We start from the raw sequence: 18,684 nt of genomic DNA on the forward strand, positions 1-18,684 counted from the left end.
CCCCCGAAACTTCAGACGTGAGCATTCCCCTTACCCCCAAACTCCAGACATGAGCATCCCACCCAGCCCAAACTCCAGGCATGAGCATCTACCCCCACATCGAGACATGAGCATCCCCCAAACCCCCAAACTCCAGACATGAACAACCCCCCCACCCCCAAACATGACCATCCCACCCCAAATTCCAGACATGACCATACCCCCCACTCCCAAACTCCAGACATGAACATCCCCCCCACCCCCAAACTCCAGACATGAGCATCCCCCTCACCGCCAAACTCCAGACATGAGCACCCCCCCAAACTCCAGACATGAGCATCCCCCCCAAACTCCAGACACGAGCACCCCCCCAAACTCCAGACACGAGCACCCCCCGCCAAACTCCAGACATGAGCATCCCCCCCAACTCCAAACTCCAGACATAAGCATCCCCCCCACCCCCAAACTCCCGAAATGAGCACCCCCCAAACTCCAGACATGAGCATCCCCCCCAAACTCCAGACATGAGCATCCCCCCCAATTCCAGACATGAGCATCCCCACCACACCCAACCTGCAGACATGAGCACCCGCCCACCCCCAAACTCCAGACATGAGCATCCCCCCCACCCCCAAACTCCAGATATGAACACCCTCCCCCAAACTCCAGACATGAACATCCCCCCCAAACTCCAGACATGAACATCCCCCCACCCCCAACTCCAGACATGAGCATCACCCCCAAACATGAACATCCCCCCACCCCCAAACTCCAGACATGAGCTTCCCCCCCACCCCCAAACTCCAGACATGAGCATCCCCCACACCCCCAACCTCCAGACATGAGCACCCCCCCCACCCCAAACTCCAGACATGAGCATCCCCCCCACCCCAAACTCCAGACATGAGCATCCCCCCACCCCCAAACTCCAGACATGAGCACCCCCCAAACTCTAGATATGAACAACGCCCCCCAAACTCCAGACATGAACATCCCCCCCAAACTCCAGACATGAGCATCCCCCCCACCCCCAAACATGAACATCCCCCCACCCCCAAACTCCAGACCTGAGCATCCCCCCACCCCCAAACTCCAGACCTGAGCACCCCCCAAACTCCAGATATGAACACCACCCCCCCCAAACTCCAGACATGAACATCCCCTCCCACCAAACTCCAGACATGAACATCCCCCCCAAACTCCAGACATGAGCATCCCCCCCACCCTCAAACATGAACATCCCCCTACCCCCAAACTCGAGACCTGAGCATCCCCCCCACCCTCAAACTCCAGACCTGAGCATCCCCCCCCACCCCCAAACTCCAGACCTGACCATCCCCCCCACCCCCAACTCCAGACCTGACCATCCCCCCCCACCCCCAAACTCCAGACCTGTCCATCCCCCCCAACCCCCAAACTCCAGACATGAGCATCACCCCCAAACATGAACATCCCCCCACCCCCAAACTCCAGACATGAGCATCCCCCCCACCCTCAAACATGAACATCCCCCCACCCCCAAACTCCAGACCTGAGCATCCCCCTCACCCTCAAAGTCCAGACCTGAGCATCCCCCCACCCCCAAACTCCAGACCTGACCATCCCCCCCACCCCCAAACTCCAGACCTGACCATCCCCCCCCACCCCCAAACTCCAGACCTGACCATCCCCCCCCCACACCCAAATTCCAGACCTGACCACCCCCCCCCCCCACCCACCCACCCGCCCACCCCAAACTCTTGACATGAGCATCCCCCCCACCCCCAAACTCCAGACATGAGCATCCCCCCCGGAACTCCAGACATGAACATCCCCCCCACCCCCAAACTCCAGATATGAACAACCCCCCCCAAACTCCAGGCATGAACATCCCCCCCAAACTCCAGACATGAACATCCCCCCAACCCCAAACTCCAGACATGAGCATCACCCCTAAACATGAACATCCCCCCACCCCCAAACTTCAGACATGAGCATTCCCCTCACCCCCAAACTCCAGACATGAGCATCCCCCCCACCCCCAAACTCCAGACATGAGCATCCCCCCCACCCCCAAACTCCAGACATGAGCATCCCCCCACCCCCAAACATGAACATCCCCCCGCCATCAAACTCCAGACCTGAGCATCCCCCCACCCCCAAACTCCAGAACTGAGCACCCCCCAAACTCCAGATATGAACACCGCCCCCCCCGCCAGACTCCAGATATGAACACCCCAACCCCCCAAGCTCCAGACCTGACCATCCCCCCCACCCCCAAACTCCAGACCTGACCATACCCCCCATCCCCAAACTCCAGACCTGACCATCCCCCCAAACTCCCAGACCTGACCAGCCCTCCCACCCACCTCCAAACTCCAGACCTGAGCACCCCCCAAACTCCAGATATGAACACCCCCCCCAAACTCCAGACATGAACATCCCCCCCCCCCAAACTCCAGACATGAACATCACCCCCCCCAAACTCCAGACATGAACACCCCCCCCAAACTCCAGACATGAACATCCCCCCCAAACTCCAGACATGAGCATCCCCCCCCACCCTCAAACATGAACATCCCCCCACCCCCAAACTCTAGACCTGAGCATCCCCCCCACCCTCAAACTCCAGACCTGAGCATCCCCCCCCACCCCCAAACTCCAGACCTGACCATCCCCCCCACCCCCAAACCCCCCCTCCCACCCCCAAACCCCACCCCCCAAACTCCAGACCTGACCATCCCCCCCCACCCCCAAACACCAGACCTAACCATCCCCCCCCACACCCAAACTCCAGACCTGACCATCCCCCCCCACCCACAAATTCCAGACCTGACCATCCCCCCCCACCCCCAAACTCCAGACCTGACCATCCCCCCCCACCCCCAAACTCCAGACCTGACCATCTCCCCCCACCACCCCCAAACTCCAGACCTGACCATTCCCCCCCCCACCCCCAAACTCCAGACCTGACCATCCCCCCCACCCCCAAACTCCAGACCTGACCATTCCCCCCCTAACCCCCAAACTCCAGACATGAGCATCCCCCCCAACTACAAACTCCAGACATGAGCATCCCCCCCACCCCCAAACTCCAGACATGAGCATCCCCCCCACCCCCAAACTCCAGACATGAGCATCTACCCCCAAACTCCAGACATGAGCATCTACCCCCAAACTCCAGACATGAGTATCTACCCCCACATTCAGACATGAGCAGCCCCCCCACCCCCAAACTCCAGACATGACTATCCCCCCCCCAACCCCCAAACACCAGACATGAACATCACCCCCCCACACCCAAACTCCAGACATGAACATCCCCCCCACCCCCAAACATGACCACCCCACCCCAAACTTCAGACATGAGCATTCCCCTTACACCCAAACTCCAGACATGAGCATCCCACCCACCCCCAAACTCCAGGCATGAGCATCCCCCTCACCCCCAAACTCCAGACATGAGCACCCCCCCAAACTCCAGACATGAGCATCCCCCCCAAACTCCAGACATGAGCACCCCCCCAAACTCCAGACATGAGCACCCACGCCAAACTCCAGACATGAGCACCCACGCCAAACTCCGGTCATGAGTATCCCCCCCAACTCCAAACTCCAGACATGAGCATCCCCCCCACCCCCAAACTCCCGAAACGAGCACCCCCCCAAACTCCAGACATGAGCATCCCCCCCCAAACTTCAGACATGAGCATCCCCCCCAAACTCCAGACAAGAGCATCCCCCCTACACCCAACCTCCAGACATGAGCACCCGCCCACCCCCAACCTCCAGACATGAGCATCCCCCCCCAAACTCCAGACATGAGCATCCCCCCCACCCCCAAACTCCAGACATGACCATTCCCCTTACCCCCAAACTCCAGACATGAGCTTCTATCCCCAAACTCCAGACATGAGCTTCTATCCCCAAACTCCAGACATGAGCATCTACCCCAAAACTCCAGACATGAGCATCTACCCCCCAAACTCCGGTCATGAGCATCTACCCCCAAACTCACGACATGAGCATCTAAACCCCAAACTCCGGACATGAGCATCTACCCCCAAACTCCAGACATGAGCATCTACCCCCAAACTCCAGACATGAGCATCTACCCCCAAACTCCAGACATGAGCATCTTCCCCCAAACTCCAGACATGAGCAACTACCCCCAAACTCCAGACATGAGCATCTACCCTCACATCCAGACATGAGCATCCCCCCCCACCCCCAAACTGCAGACATGAACATCCCCCCCCAACCCCAAACATGACCACCCCCCCCCAAACTCCAGACATGACATTCCCCCCTACCCCCAAACTCCAGACATGACCATCCCCACGACCTCCAAACTCCAGACATGAACATACCCCCCCACCCCCAAACTCCAGACATGAACATCACCCCCCCACCCCCAAACTCCAGACATGAACATCCCCCCCACCCCCAAACATGACCACTCCCCCCGAAACTTCAGACGTGAGCATTCCCCTTACCCCCAAACTCCAGACATGAGCATCCCGCCCAGCCCAAACTCCAGGCATGAGCATCTACCCCCACATCGAGACATGAGCATCCCCCAAACCCCCAAACTCCAGACATGAACAACCCCCCCACCCCCAAACATGACCATCCCACCCCAAATTCCAGACATGACCATACCACCCACTCCCAAACTCCAGACATGAACATCCCCCCCACCCCCAAACTCCAGACATGAGCATCCCCCTCACCGCCAAACTCCAGACATGAGCACCCCCCCAAACTCCAGACATGAGCATCCCCCCCAAACTCCAGACACGAGCACCCCCCCAAACTCCAGACACGAGCACCCCCCGCCAAACTCCAGACATGAGCATCCCCCCCAACTCCAAACTCCAGACATAAGCATCCCCCCCACCCCCAAACTCCCGAAATGAGCACCCCCCAAACTCCAGACATGAGCATCCCCCCCAAACTCCAGACATGAGCATCCCCCCCCAAATTCCAGACATGAGCATCCCCCCCACACCCAACCTGCAGACATGAGCACCCGCCCACCCCCAAACTCCAGACATGAGCATCCCCCCCACCCCCAAACTCCAGATATGAACACCCTCCCCCAAACTCCAGACATGAACATCCCCCCCAAACTCCAGACATGAACATCCCCCCACCCCCAAACTCCAGACATGAGCATCACCCCCAAACATGAACATCCCCCCAAAATTCCAGATATGAACATCCCCCCCAAACTCCAGATATGAACACCACCCCCCCCAAACTCCAGACATGAACATCCCCTCCCACCAAACTCCAGACATGAACATCCCCCCCAAACTCCAGACATGAGCATCCCCCCCACCCTCAAACATGAACATCCCCCTACCCCCAAACTCGAGACCTGAGCATCCCCCCCACCCTCAAACTCCAGACCTGAGCATCCCCCCCCACCCCCAAACTCCAGACCTGACCATCCCCCCCACCCCCAACTCCAGACCTGACCATCCCCCCCCACCCCCAAACTCCAGACCTGTCCATCCCCCCCAACCCCCAAACTCCAGACATGAGCATCACCCCCAAACATGAACATCCCCCCACCCCCAAACTCCAGACATGAGCATCCCCCCCACCCTCAAACATGAACACCCCCCCACCCCCAAACTCCAGACCTGAGCATCCCCCTCACCCTCAAAGTCCAGACCTGAGCATCCCCCCACCCCCAAACTCCAGACCTGACCATCCCCCCCACCCCCAAACTCCAGACCTGACCATCCCCCCCCACCCCCAAACTCCAGACCTGACCATCCCCCCCCCACACCCAAATTCCAGACCTGACCACCCCCCCCCCCACCCACCCACCCGCCCACCCCCAAACTCTTGACATGAGCATCCCCCCCACCCCCAAACTCCAGACAGGAGCATCCCCCCCGGAACTCCAGACATGAACATCCCCCCCACCCCCAAACTCCAGATATGAACAACCCCCCCCAAACTCCAGGCATGAACATCCCCCCCAAACTCCAGACATGAACATCCCCCCAACCCCAAACTCCAGACATGAGCATCACCCCTAAACATGAACATCCCCCCACCCCCAAACTTCAGACATGAGCATTCCCCTCACCCCCAAACTCCAGACATGAGCATCCCCCCCACCCCCAAACTCCAGACATGAGCATCCCCCCCACCCCCAAACTCCAGACATGAGCATCCCCCCACCCCCAAACATGAACATCCCCCCGCCATCAAACTCCAGACCTGAGCATCCCCCCCACCCCCAAACTCCAGAACTGAGCACCCCCCAAACTCCAGATATGAACACCGCCCCCCCCGCCAGACTCCAGATATGAACACCCCAACCCCCCAAGCTCCAGACCTGACCATCCCCCCCACCCCCAAACTCCAGACCTGACCATATCCCCCCATCCCCAAACTCCAGACCTGACCATCCCCCCAAACTCCAGACCTGACCAGCCCTCCCACCCACCTCCAAACTCCAGACCTGAGCACCCCCCAAACTCCAGATATGAACACCCCCCCCAAACTCCAGACATGAACATCCCCCCCCCCCAAACTCCAGACATGAACATCACCCCCCCCAAACTCCAGACATGAACACCCCCCCCAAACTCCAGACATGAACATCCCCCCCAAACTCCAGACATGAGCATCCCCCCCCACCCTCAAACATGAACATCCCCCCACCCCCAAACTCTAGACCTGAGCATCCCCCCCACCCTCAAACTCCAGACCTGAGCATCCCCCCCCACCCCCAAACTCCAGACCTGACCATCCCCCCCACCCCCAAACCCCCCCTCCCACCCCCAAACCCCCCCCCCCAAACTCCAGACCTGACCGTCCCCCCCCACCCCCAAACACCAGACCTAACCATCCCCCCCCACACCCAAACTCCAGACCTGACCATCCCCCCCACCCACAAATTCCAGACCTGACCATCCCCCCCCACCCCCAAACTCCAGACCTGACCATCCCCCCCCACCCCCAAACTCCAGACCTGACCATCTCCCCCCACCACCCCCAAACTCCAGACCTGACCATTCCCCCCCCCACCCCCAAACTCCAGACCTGACCATCCCCCCCACCCCCAAACTCCAGACCTGACCATTCCCCCCCTAACCCCCAAACTCCAGACCTGACCATCCCCCCCCCACCCCCAAACCCCAGACCTGACCATTCCCCCCCACCCCCAAACTCCAGACGTGTCCATCCCCCCACCCCCAAACTCCAGACCTGACCATCCCCCCACCCCCCCAAACTCCAGACCTGACCATCCCCCCCACCCCCCTAAACTCCAGACCTGACCATCCCCCCCACCCCCCCAAACTCCAGACCTGACCATCACCCCCAAACTCCAGACCATCCCCCCCACCCCCCCAAACTCCAGACCATCCCCCCCACCCCCCCAAACTCCAGACCATCGCCCCCCAAACTCCAGACCATCCCCCCCACCCCCCCAAACTCCAGACCATCCCCCCCACCCCCCCAAACTCCAGACCATCCCCCCCACACTCCAGACCATCCCCCCCACCCCCCCAAACTCCAGACCATCCCCCCCCACCCCCCCAAACTCCAGACCGTCCCCCCCCACCCCCCCAAACTCCAGACCGTCCCCCCCCACCCCCCCAAACTCCAGACCGTCCCCCCCCACCCCCCCAAACTCCAGACCGTCCCCCCCCACCCCCCCAAACTCCAGACCGTCCCCCCCCACCCCCCCAAACTCCAGACCGTTCCCCCCCACCCCCCCAAACTCCAGACCGTCCCCCCCCACCCCCCCAAACTCCAGACCGTCCCCCCCCACCCCCCCAAACTCCAGACCGTCCCCCCCCACCCCCCCAAACTCCAGACCGTCCCCCCCCCCCCCCCAATTCCTGCCCACTGAGTTTGTCACTGGACTGTCAATCTCCCTGGCCCTTTAGCCAATCAGCGGGTGCTGTGTAACCGGGGGCGGGGCCTGCGCTGGGCCCGCGAGGAGCCTTTTCCCTTTCCGCCCCGAGCGGCTCTGGGGAGCGGAAGCGGTGACGCAGTTTTGCGGACCCGGTAAGCGGGCGTTTATTTTCAGTGTAAATTCAGCGGGGCAGCAATTTCCGGCGGGAGTTGGAAGTTGGGGCCCAATGTGAATGCGGGATGGGGGCTGGAGCTGCAGAGACTCCATCCGGAACCGCTCCAGCCGGAGATCCCAGTTTACAACCCACTTCCTGCTCCGCTGGCCGGGGTGTGTTTAACCTGAGAGCCGCTGGGCGCGGGGCCGGCGGGGGCGGGGCCGGCGGGGGCGGGGGCGTGAGCGGGATGTGAGGGGCGGGGCTGTGGGGCGGGGCGTGAGCGGGATGTGAGGGGCGGGGCTGTGGGGCGGGGCGTGAGCGGGATGTGAGGGGCGGGGCTGTGGGGCGGGGCGTGAGCGGGATGTGAGGGGCGGGGCGTGAGCGGGATGTGAGGGGCGGGGCTGTGGGGCGGGGCGTGAGCGGGATGTGAGGGGCGGGGCTGTGGGGAGGGGCGGGGCGTGAGCGGGATGTGAGGGGCGGGGCTGTGGGGCGGGGCTCTGGGACACGATCTTCAGAGCGAGAGTGAAGCTGGGTCTAGGAGGGAAAAGCAGCCTTTCGCCTTTCTCCATTCTCCCCGCCTCTCATTGCTCCATTTTCCTCAGGAGAGGCGCAAATGCGCACTTTTCTCTCCAAAGCTGCAGGTTATTCCCGGGCGGCCCCTCTATTCAACAATCTGACTTCAATACAAAGCTTTCACTCTCTAGAAATACTGTAAATTCCCCAGAAACACTGACCTTCTCACCGTCATTCACAAACACCCCCTCTCCCATCATCAAATCCCCGCCCAATGGACAGGCTTTGGGGGGGTCGGGAGGCGAGTTACCCGCTGCAGGATTCCCAGCCTCTGACCTGCTCTTGTAGCCACAGTTTTTATTTGGCCGGTGCAGCTCAGTTTCTGGTCAATGGTAAACCCCAGGATGTTGATAGTGGGGGATTCAGTGATGGGAATGCCATTGCACATCAAGAGGCGATAGTTGGATTCCCTCTTGTTGGGGATGGTCATTGTCTGACACCTGTGTGGTGTGAATGTTACTTCCACTTGTCAGCTCAAGCCTGGATATTGTCCAGGTCTTGCTGTATTTGGACATGGACTGCATCGGTATCTGAGGAGTCACTAATTGTGCTGAACATTGTGCAATCATCAGTGAACATCCCCACTTCTGATCTTGTGGAAGGAAGGTCATTGAAGCAGCTAAGGATGGTTAGACTGAGGACACGACCCTGAGGAACTCCTGGAGCTGAGATGACTGACCTCCAACAACCATCTTCCTTTGTGCTCGGCATGACTCCAACTAGCGGAGAGTTTTCCCCCTGATTCCCGTTGACTCCAGTTTTGCTCGGGCTCCTTCATGCTACACTCAGTCAAATGGAGAATTGATCTCAAGGGCAGTCACTCTCATCTCACTGTCATAAGTTTAGGAGCTGAGTGGCCCTGGCTGAACCCAAACTGGGTGTCAGTGAGCAGGTTATTGCTAAACAAGTGCTTACAGTATTTCTAGAGAGTGAAAGCTTTGTATTGAAGTCAGTAGCACTGTTGATGACTCCTTCTGCTACTTTACTGATGATGGAGAGTAGACTGATGGGGCGGTAATTAGCTGGCTTGGACTTGTCCTGCTCTTTGTGTACAGGACATAACTAGGCAATTTTCCACAAAGCCGGGTAGCTGTAGCTGTTGTAGCTTTAATGGACCAGCTTGGAGGGTGCGGAATGTTCTCGAGCACAAATTTTCTAGGACAGAGTTCTCCACTTACCTAAAGTGTTTCCTAACTTGCTCTCCTGAATATTGTGACTCTGATAATAGGGCAGTCGTCCCCTTGCCCTGCCTCCCACACCAGTCATTAAAGTTTCTGTCAACTGATCAATTCTTTTCACATTCCTAAGATCCTCAATCAGAGCAGGTAGTTGGCAGGGGGTGGGGGAGGGTGGTGTGGGGAGAATGGGTGGTGCAGGATGGGGAGTTACTTCTGCGCCCGCTCTTTCATATCACTCCTTCCAGATCATCATAACTCACTGTTTAAAATAAAAACTCATCTCCCTTCTGGTTTCTTTACCAATTACAGATTCCATAAATCTGTCCTCCTGCTTCTGACCCCTCTGCCAGTGGAAACACTTCCTCCCTCACGATCAAAACCTTCCTCATTTTGAACTCCTCTGCTCAATCTCCCTTTAGCCTTCTCTGCTCTAAGGGAAACAGCACCAGTTTTCCCAGGGCTTCACATAACTGACATTTTTTTAAAAATTCTTTCATGGGATTTGGGAGTCACTGACAAGGCCAGCATCTGTTGCATGTTCCTAAATGTCATTGACAAGCTGGTGGTTAGTCACCTTCTTGAACTGCTGCAGTCTATCTTGTAAAGTTTCTCATTCTTGCTCCCATTCTGTTAATTCTGCTCCAGCTCTTTAAGTGTGGGACCCGGAAACTCTCACTCAGGCCCAACCTGGGATTGATAAAAATTGAACATAACTTCCTCATTTTTGTCATCTATAACTCTGTTTATAACATAGAAAAAAAATGTCTCAAAATCTGAGAGTGTTTTCTTTGAAGTCTCTTAGGTCCTGCATCACGATTAAAATTGGACCACAAATTCACCGTATTATTTTTAATTCAAAGGGTTGAGAGCATATCTGGCACCAGTAATTGAATAAGTAGAAAGCAATGGGAGAATAAGTTTGAAGATTGATATGGGGAAATGGAGAAGAAAATTATTGTGGATTCAGACATGAGTGGGAGATGATTTTTGATACTTTCTGTGCTCTGTGGTAAGACATTTCTCTCTCTGTCTTGTTCCAGCTGTTCCCATTTGTACCTGTGGCCTGATTGGCAGAGTCTGTGAACTCGACTGCTGCTGTGACCCTGACTGCTCCTCTACAGACATCAGTGTCTTTTCTTCCTGTCTGCCGGGCAGTGAGCTGTAAGTCTCTGTTAGTGTGTTACTGCATTGCCTCCTGATCTGGCAATGCTGTGATTTTAACACAGGAACATAAGTAGCTGTGGACACTTTGGCCTCTTGAGCCTGCTGCACTATGTCTGATCATAATGACTCTTCTGCCTAACCTCTGTTTTCCTGCCTGCTCCTTATATCCTTCCTTTTTTTATTTCATTGAATGTGGGTGTCACTGTCTAGGCAGCATTTTTATTGCCCATCCCCAATTGAGAAGGTGGTGGTGAGGTCCCTTCTTGAACCACTGCTGACCATGCAAGATCAAACAAGCATCCACAATCTCTGGGGTGGAGAATTCCAAAGATTCACAACTCTGAGTGAATCAGTTCCTCCTTATCTCAGCCCTGAATAATCTGTAATCCCATCTTCTAGATTCCCAGCCATGGGAAACAGCTTTTCAGTGTCTACACAGTCATGCCCCTTCAGATTCTTCTATGTTTTAATGAGATCACCTCACTAATGTTGAGTGCTGCACAGAGCATTGGTCAGTCTAGAAACGGTTTAAGAGACCCACTCTAGGAGCTCAAAGCTGGGTAGATGAACAGTGGGCTCTACAACAAGAGTGGTTTCTGATGGATGTTTTCTCCTGCTAATCCTCCTGCCATGGGTCCACAGATGTTACTTCTCGCTGTCGTGTGTTGAACCATATGGGATGGCGTGATGGAAGATATACTGCTGGTGGGTTGAGGAAGTTGTTGACTTAGAGCATTCTAGGTTAGACTAGACTTGCCAATTGCTTCCCAGTTGCAATTATCCTTCTGATGTTGGGGATGGTGGGGGCGGGGGTGCTGCTCTTCAGAGCAGGGAACCAAGGGAGGTGATTTGGGCAAAGAGTCCTGCATGATGTACATTGGTACATTTGTTGTGGTCAGATTGGTATCTTACTGGGCCACAGTATTCTGCACTTGAGTACATGATGGCAAGAGGAGAGATCCTCAGGATGTTGGCCTGTGATCCCCATGAGGAGCTTGTCAGTTTACTGTGAGCCTGTTGCAGGTTATTTTTCTGCTGTCTTGATGACGTGCTGCTTGTATGTAAGACTTCTGTCAAGGATGACGCCGAGATAGAAAAGGTGGGGATTGTTCAGACTCTGGCTATCCAGGGTGATGTTCAGTTTCCTGTTAGCGCTGGCATTTTAAACATTCATTCATGGGAGGTGGGCTTCGCTGGCTGGGCCAGTATTTATTACCCATCCCTAATTTCCCTTGAGAAGGTGCTGATGAGCTGCCTTCTTGAACTGCTGTATTCCATGTGGTATATGTGCACCCACAGTGCTGTTAGGAAGGGAGTTCCAGGATTTTGACCCAGTGACAGTGAAGGAACGGTGGCATGTTTCCAAGTCAGGATGGTGAGTGACTTGGAGGGGAACCTCCAGGTGGTGGTGTTCCCATCTATCTGCTGCCATTGTCCATCTAGATGGCAATGACTGTGTGCTTGGAAGGTGCTGTTGAAGGAGCCTTGGTGAATTCCTGCAGTGCACCTTGTAGATGGTACACACAGCTGCCACTGTGTGTCAGTGGTGGAGGGAGAGGATATTTTTTGGATGTGGTGCCAATCAAGTGGGCTGCTTTGTCCTGGATGGTGTCAAGCTTCTTGGGTGTCCTGGGAGCTGCACTCATCCAGGCAAGTGGGGAGTATTCCATCACACTGCTAACTTGTGTCTTGTAGATGGTGGACAGCCATTGAGGCATCAGAAGATGAGTTACTCATCACAGGATTCCAAGCCTCTGACCTGCTCTTGTAGCCATTGTATTTATATGGCTAGTCCAGTTCAGTTTCTGGTCAATGGTAACCACCCCCCCCTCCTTCTCTCCCCCGCCCTCCAAGGACGTTGATAGTGGGGGTTACGTGATTGTAATGTCAAGTGGTTAGATTCTCTCTTGTTGGGGATGGTCATTTCCTGGCACTTGTGTGGTGTGAGTGTTACTTGCCACTTGTCAGCCCAAGTCTGGATATTGTCCTGCTCTTCCTGCATTTGGACGTGGACTACTCCATTATCGTGAATGGTGCTGAACATTGTGCAATCATCAGCGAACATCCCCACTTCTGGCTTTATCATGGAAGGAAGGTCATTGATGAAGCAGCTGAAGGTGGTTGGGCTGAGGAACTCCTGCAGTGATGTCCTGGAGCTGAGATAACTGATCTCCAGCAACCACAACCATCTTCCTTTGTGCTAGGCATGACTCCAGGCAGTGGAGAGTTTTCCCCCGATTCCCATTGACTCCTGTTTTGCTAGGGCTCCTTGGTGTCACACACTGTCAAATGTGGCCTTGATGTCAAGGGGAGTCACTTTCACCTTACCTCGAGTTCAGCTCTTTTGTCCATGTTTGAATCAAGGCTGTAATGAGGTCAGGAGTTGAGTGGCCCTGGCGGAACTCAAACTGGGCATCACTGTGCAGGTTACTGCTATGTAAGTGCTGCTTGATAGCACAGTTGCTGACCCCTTCCATTCCTTTACTATTGATCGAGAGTAGACTGATGGGGAGGTAATTGGCCGAGTTGGATTTGTCCTGATTTTTGTGTACAGGATGTGCCTGGGCAATTTTCCACATAGCTGGGTTGATGTTAACGTTGTAGTTGTATTGGAATAGCTTTGCTAGGGGCAGGGCAAGTTCTGGAACATAAGTCTCCAGTATTATTGCCGGAATGTTGTCGGGGTACATATTCTTTGTCGTGTCCAGTGCCTTCAGTCGTTTCTTGCTATCACGTGGAGTGAATTGAATTGGCTGTAGACTGGCATCTGTGATGCTGGGGAGCTCCGGAGGAGGCCGAGATGGATCATCCACACGGCACTTCTGGCTGAAGATTGTAGCAACCGCTGCAGCCTTATCTTATGCACTGATGTGCTTGGCTTCCCCATCATTTGAGGATGGGGATATTTTCAGCCTCCAGTGAATTGTTTAACTGTCTGCCGCCAGTTACTTCCTTTTGTATTCGGCCAGCTCGGTCGGGAGCAACCGAGCCACTCTTGGTGATGGACGTTGAAGTCTCCCTCCCAGAGCACATTTTGCACCCTTTCCACCCTCAGTGGTTCCTCCAAGTGGTGTTCAACATGGAGGAAGCACTGATTCATCAGCTGAGGGAGGGCGGCACGTGGTAATCAGCAGGAGGTTTCCTTGCCCATGTTTGACCAGGAGACTTCATGGTGTCTGGAGATGATGTTGAGGAATCCCAGGGCAACTCCCTGATGACTGGGTATACCACCGTACTACCACCTCTGCTGGGCCTGTCCTTCCAATAGGGCAGGGCAGGGCATACCCAGGGATGTTGCTGGTGTCTGGGACATTATCTGTAAGATATGATTCCGTGAGGATGAGGATGACAATGTCAGGGCTGTTGCTTGACCAGCCTGTGAGACAGCTCTCCCAATTTTGGCACTAGCCGCAGTCTGCTGGTAAGGAGGACTTTGCAGGATTGTGAGGGCTGAGTTTGCCGTTGTCATTTCCGGTGCCTAGATCGATGCCAGGTGGACGGTCCAGTTTTGATCCTTTTTTGGGGATTTGGAGCAGTTTAGTTCAGCTGAATGGCTTGATAGAGGGTATTTAAGAGTCAACCACATTGCTGTGGGTCTGGAGTCACATGTAGGCCAGACCAGGTAAGGACGGCAGATTTCCTGTCCTAAAGGTTATTAGTGAACCAAATGGGCTTTCACAACATTCGTCAATGGTTCCGTGCTCAATAAACTTTTAATTCCAGATATTTATTGGATTCAAACTACAACATCTGCCGCCTGGGTCTCTGTATTACAAGTATAGCGGGAATCTCACTATGCCGTTGTGTTGGCATTGCAGGTGGAATATGCGAGAAGCTGTTTTACTGGTGCTCGGTTATAGGCACCATGTCTTGTGGTTGTCACCCAGCTTTGTTGCACCATAGTTAAATGAATCTTCGAGCTTCGGGGTATGAATCTGTAGGACACTGCAGATAACATCTGCATAGATTAACTCTCCGAACCAGGTTGGAGGTAAAAACAGAAAGTGCTGGAAAAACTCAGCAGGTCTGTCACTAACTGTGGACAGAGAAACAGAGTTAACATTTCCAGTCCATATGACTTTTTCAGAGCTAAAGAGAAGTGGAAATGTGATGGATTTTATACTATTTAAGGGGGCGGAGCAGGTGGAGCAAAATAGAAGGTTAGGGTTAGGTGGGAGCTCAGGAGAGGTGGACGAGGATGTCATGGACAGAAAACAAAGGGAGTGTTAATGGTGATGGTGAGAGCTAAAGAAGGTGCTGATCATGGCAGAAAGGTAATAGAAGAACAAGGCATAGCGCTGTGTAAAAGCACAACATATACAGAAAACAGTGACAGATGGTCCCTGTGGAGGGGGGAGGGATGGTGGTGGAAAAAGGATAAAAAAAAGAATATTTAGATTAAAAATAAATAAAAGTAAAGAAGTATTTTTTTTAAATGAGTAAAAATGGGGGTAAAGATGGAGGAGAGAGGGAGAGAGACAGAGTTACACAGAAACAGGCCCTTCATGTCCGTGCCAGCCATCAAGCACCTATCTATTCTAATCCCATTTTCCAGCACTTGGCCTGGAGCCCTGTCTGCTAGGGTGTTTCAAGTGCTTATCTAAACACTACTTAAATGGTGTGAGGGTTCCTGTCTCTACCACCCCCTCAGGCAGTGTGTTCCAGATTCCAACCACCCTCTGGGTGAAAAAAAAATCCCTCAAATCCCCTCTAAACCTCCTGCACCTCACGTTAAATTGATGCCCCCTCGTTATTGACAACTCTGCTAAGGGGACAAGTTTCTTCCTATCTACCCTATCTACGCCCCTCATAATTTTGTTTACCTCTATCAGGACCCCCCTCAACCTTCTCTGCTCTAAGGAAAACAACGCTAGCTTATCCAGTCTCTCTCCAAAGCTGAAATGCTGCAGCCCAGGCAACACCCTGGTGAATCTTGTCTGCACCCTCTCCAGTGCAATCACATCCTTCCTATGGCAACCAGAAGTGCACACAGTAATCCAGCTGTGGTCTAAGTAGCGTTTTACACAGCTCCAACATTACCGCCCTCTTCTTATATTCTATGGCTTGGCTAATAAAGGCAAGTATCCCATATGCCTTCTAATCCCCCTTATCTACCTGTGCTGCTACCTTCAGGGATCTTTGGACATGTACACCAAGGTCCCTCTGATCCTCTGTACTTCCTAGGCTCGTACCATTCATTGTGTATTCCTTTGCCATGTTAGTCCACCCTAAATGCATCACCTCACACTCCTCAGGATTAAATTCCATTTGCCACTGCTCTGTCCATCTTACCAGCCCATCTATATCTCACTATTACAGGACTTTCCTCCTCACTATATACAACACCACCAATTTTCGCGTCATCTTCAAACTTACTGATCATACTTCCTGTATTCACGTCTAAATTATTAATGTACAGAACAGACAGCAAGGGTCCCATAACTGATCCCTGCAGTACATCACTCATCACAGGATTCCAATTGCAAAAACAACCTTTGACCCTGACACTCTGCCTCCTGGCACTAAGCCAATTTCGGATCCAATTTGCCAAATTGCCCTGGATCCAATGGACTCTTACTTTCTTGCCCATTCTCCCATCTGGAGCCTTGTCAAAAACCTTACTTAAGTCCACGTAGACTACATCAACTTCACTACCCTCATCTACACAACTAGTCACCTCCTCGAAAAATTCAAACAAATTTGTTAGACATGATTTCCCCCTGACAAAGCCATACTGACTATCCCAGATTAATCCCTGCCCCTGCGAGTGGAAATGAATCCTGTGCCTCAGATTTTTTCCCCAATAGTTTCCCTACCACTGATGTTAGACTCACTGCCCTGTCATTACCTGGTTTATCCATACTAGGCTTCTTGAATAATGGTGCCAAATTCGCTGTCCTCTAGTCCTCTGGAGCCTCTCTTGTAGCCAGAGAGGATTTGAAAATTAGTGCCAGAGCCCCTGCAATCTCCTGCCTTGCCTCACAAAGCAGCCTTGGGTACATCTCACCTGGGCCTGGGAATGTATCTACTTTTAAGCTTGCTAAATCCACTAATACCTTTTTCTTCAATGTTAATTTCTTCAAGCATATCACAGTGCCCTTCCCTGATTTCTACACCTACATTGTCCTTCTCCATAGTGAACAAGGCTGAAAAGTAATCGTTCAAAACCTCACTCTCCAGCTCCACGCAGATTGCCACTTTGGTCCGAAGTGGGCTCTATTGTTCCCCTGGTTATCCTCTTGCCCTGAATATATTTATAAAATGCCTTCGGAATTTCCTTTATCTTGCCCGCCCGTGTTTTATCTTGCCCCTGCTTTGCTCTGCTAATGATTTAATTACTCCTGCGCCCCACCCCACACCCACCCACACTTTCTTTACTCCTCGAGGACTTCTGTTGTTTTCAGCCCTCTGTATCTGACACAAACCTTTTTTTCCTTATTCAATGTGCTATATCCCTTTGACATGCAGGTTTCTTGGACTTGTTGGTCCTACCCTTCACCTTCAGGGGAACATGTTGGCCCTGAACTCTCACTATTGCCTTTTTGAATGACTCCCACTGCTCTGATGTGGACTTTCATACAAGTAGCTGCTCCCGCTCCACTTTGGCCGGATCCTGACTGATCGTATTGAAATTGGCCTTCACCCAGTTCAGTAACTTTCTTTCCAGCCCATCTTTGTCCTTTTCCATAACACAGTGACCAGAGTTGTGGTCACTGTCGCCAAAATGCTTCCCCACTGACATTTCTCCCACTTGCCCGGCTTCATTCCTAAGATTAGGGCCAGGACTACCCCTTCTCTTGTAGGACTTTCTACATGCTGGCTCAAAAAGCTCTCCTGGATGCACTTTAAGAATTCCACCATTCACATCATGACCAGCCCAGTTAATATTGGGGAATTTGAAATCCCCTACTATTATTACCCTATTACTTTTACACTTCAATGAGATTTCCCTCCATATCTGCTCCTCTCTCCCCCTGAATGTTTGGAGGCCTAAAGTACACTCCCAGCAAAGAGATTGTCCCCCTTTTTGTTTTTTAAGTTCTACCCATATGGCTTCATTTGAGGAATCTTCTATGATACCATCCCACTTTACTGCAGCAATTGACCCTTGATCAATAGGGCAATGGCACCTCCTCTTTTACACCCTGCCCTGTCACACATGAAGATTCTATACACTGTAATATTTAGCTGCCATCCCTGTCCTCCCCTCAACCATCTCTCTCTGATAGCACCAACATTACATTCCTATGTGTTAATCAATGTCCTCAATTCATCGGCCTTACTGGTAAAACTCCTTGGGTTAAAGTAAACGCAATCCAGTTTTGTGCCTTAACAGGTCTATATTTGTTCTCCCTTCCAGATTGATTCGTTTCCCTTCTATATTTGGCTGTGCATCACCCCCTACTGTACCTCCGCTCTGCATCCCATCCCCCTGCCAAATCAGTTTAAAGCTGCCCCCCCACCCCGGCCCCTGCCAGCAACACTAGCAAACCCCCCCAGAAGGACGTTTGTCCTGTTCCAGTTCATGAGCAACTCTCCGACTTGTACAGGCCCCAACTTCGCTAGAAACAGACCCAATAATTCCGGAAAGTAAAGCTCTCCCTCCTGCACCATCACTTCAGCCACGCATTCATCCTTTCTATCTCCTATTCCTATACTCACTAGCACAAAGTTCATGGTCTGAAGTTGTTGTGCTTAAGGTTCACTTCAAAAGGCCGTAAATTACCCAATCAAAAGATGAGGTGCCGTTCCTCCGGTTTGCCTTGGGC

The 18,684-nt window shown here is 53.4% G+C and overlaps 1 protein-coding gene across 1 annotated transcript in view; it reads left to right on the plus strand.

Annotated features, from left to right (window-relative positions):
* The first annotated feature begins 7,859 nt into the window (after positions 1-7,859).
* LOC144694773 (NACHT, LRR and PYD domains-containing protein 3-like) overlaps positions 7,860-18,684 on the plus strand; it is a 60,959-nt gene continuing 50,134 nt past the window's right edge. Inside the window, exons 1-2 of the mRNA XM_078565350.1 lie at positions 7,860-7,998; positions 10,792-10,912. The gene's annotated coding sequence lies outside the window, so the exon portion shown is untranslated. The remainder of the gene's footprint in view (positions 7,999-10,791; positions 10,913-18,684) is intronic.

The sequence above is a fragment of the Cetorhinus maximus genome, chromosome 20 (genome assembly GCF_964194155.1).
Source record: "Cetorhinus maximus chromosome 20, sCetMax3.hap1.1, whole genome shotgun sequence".
NCBI classification, from domain to species: Eukaryota; Metazoa; Chordata; class Chondrichthyes; order Lamniformes; family Cetorhinidae; genus Cetorhinus; species Cetorhinus maximus.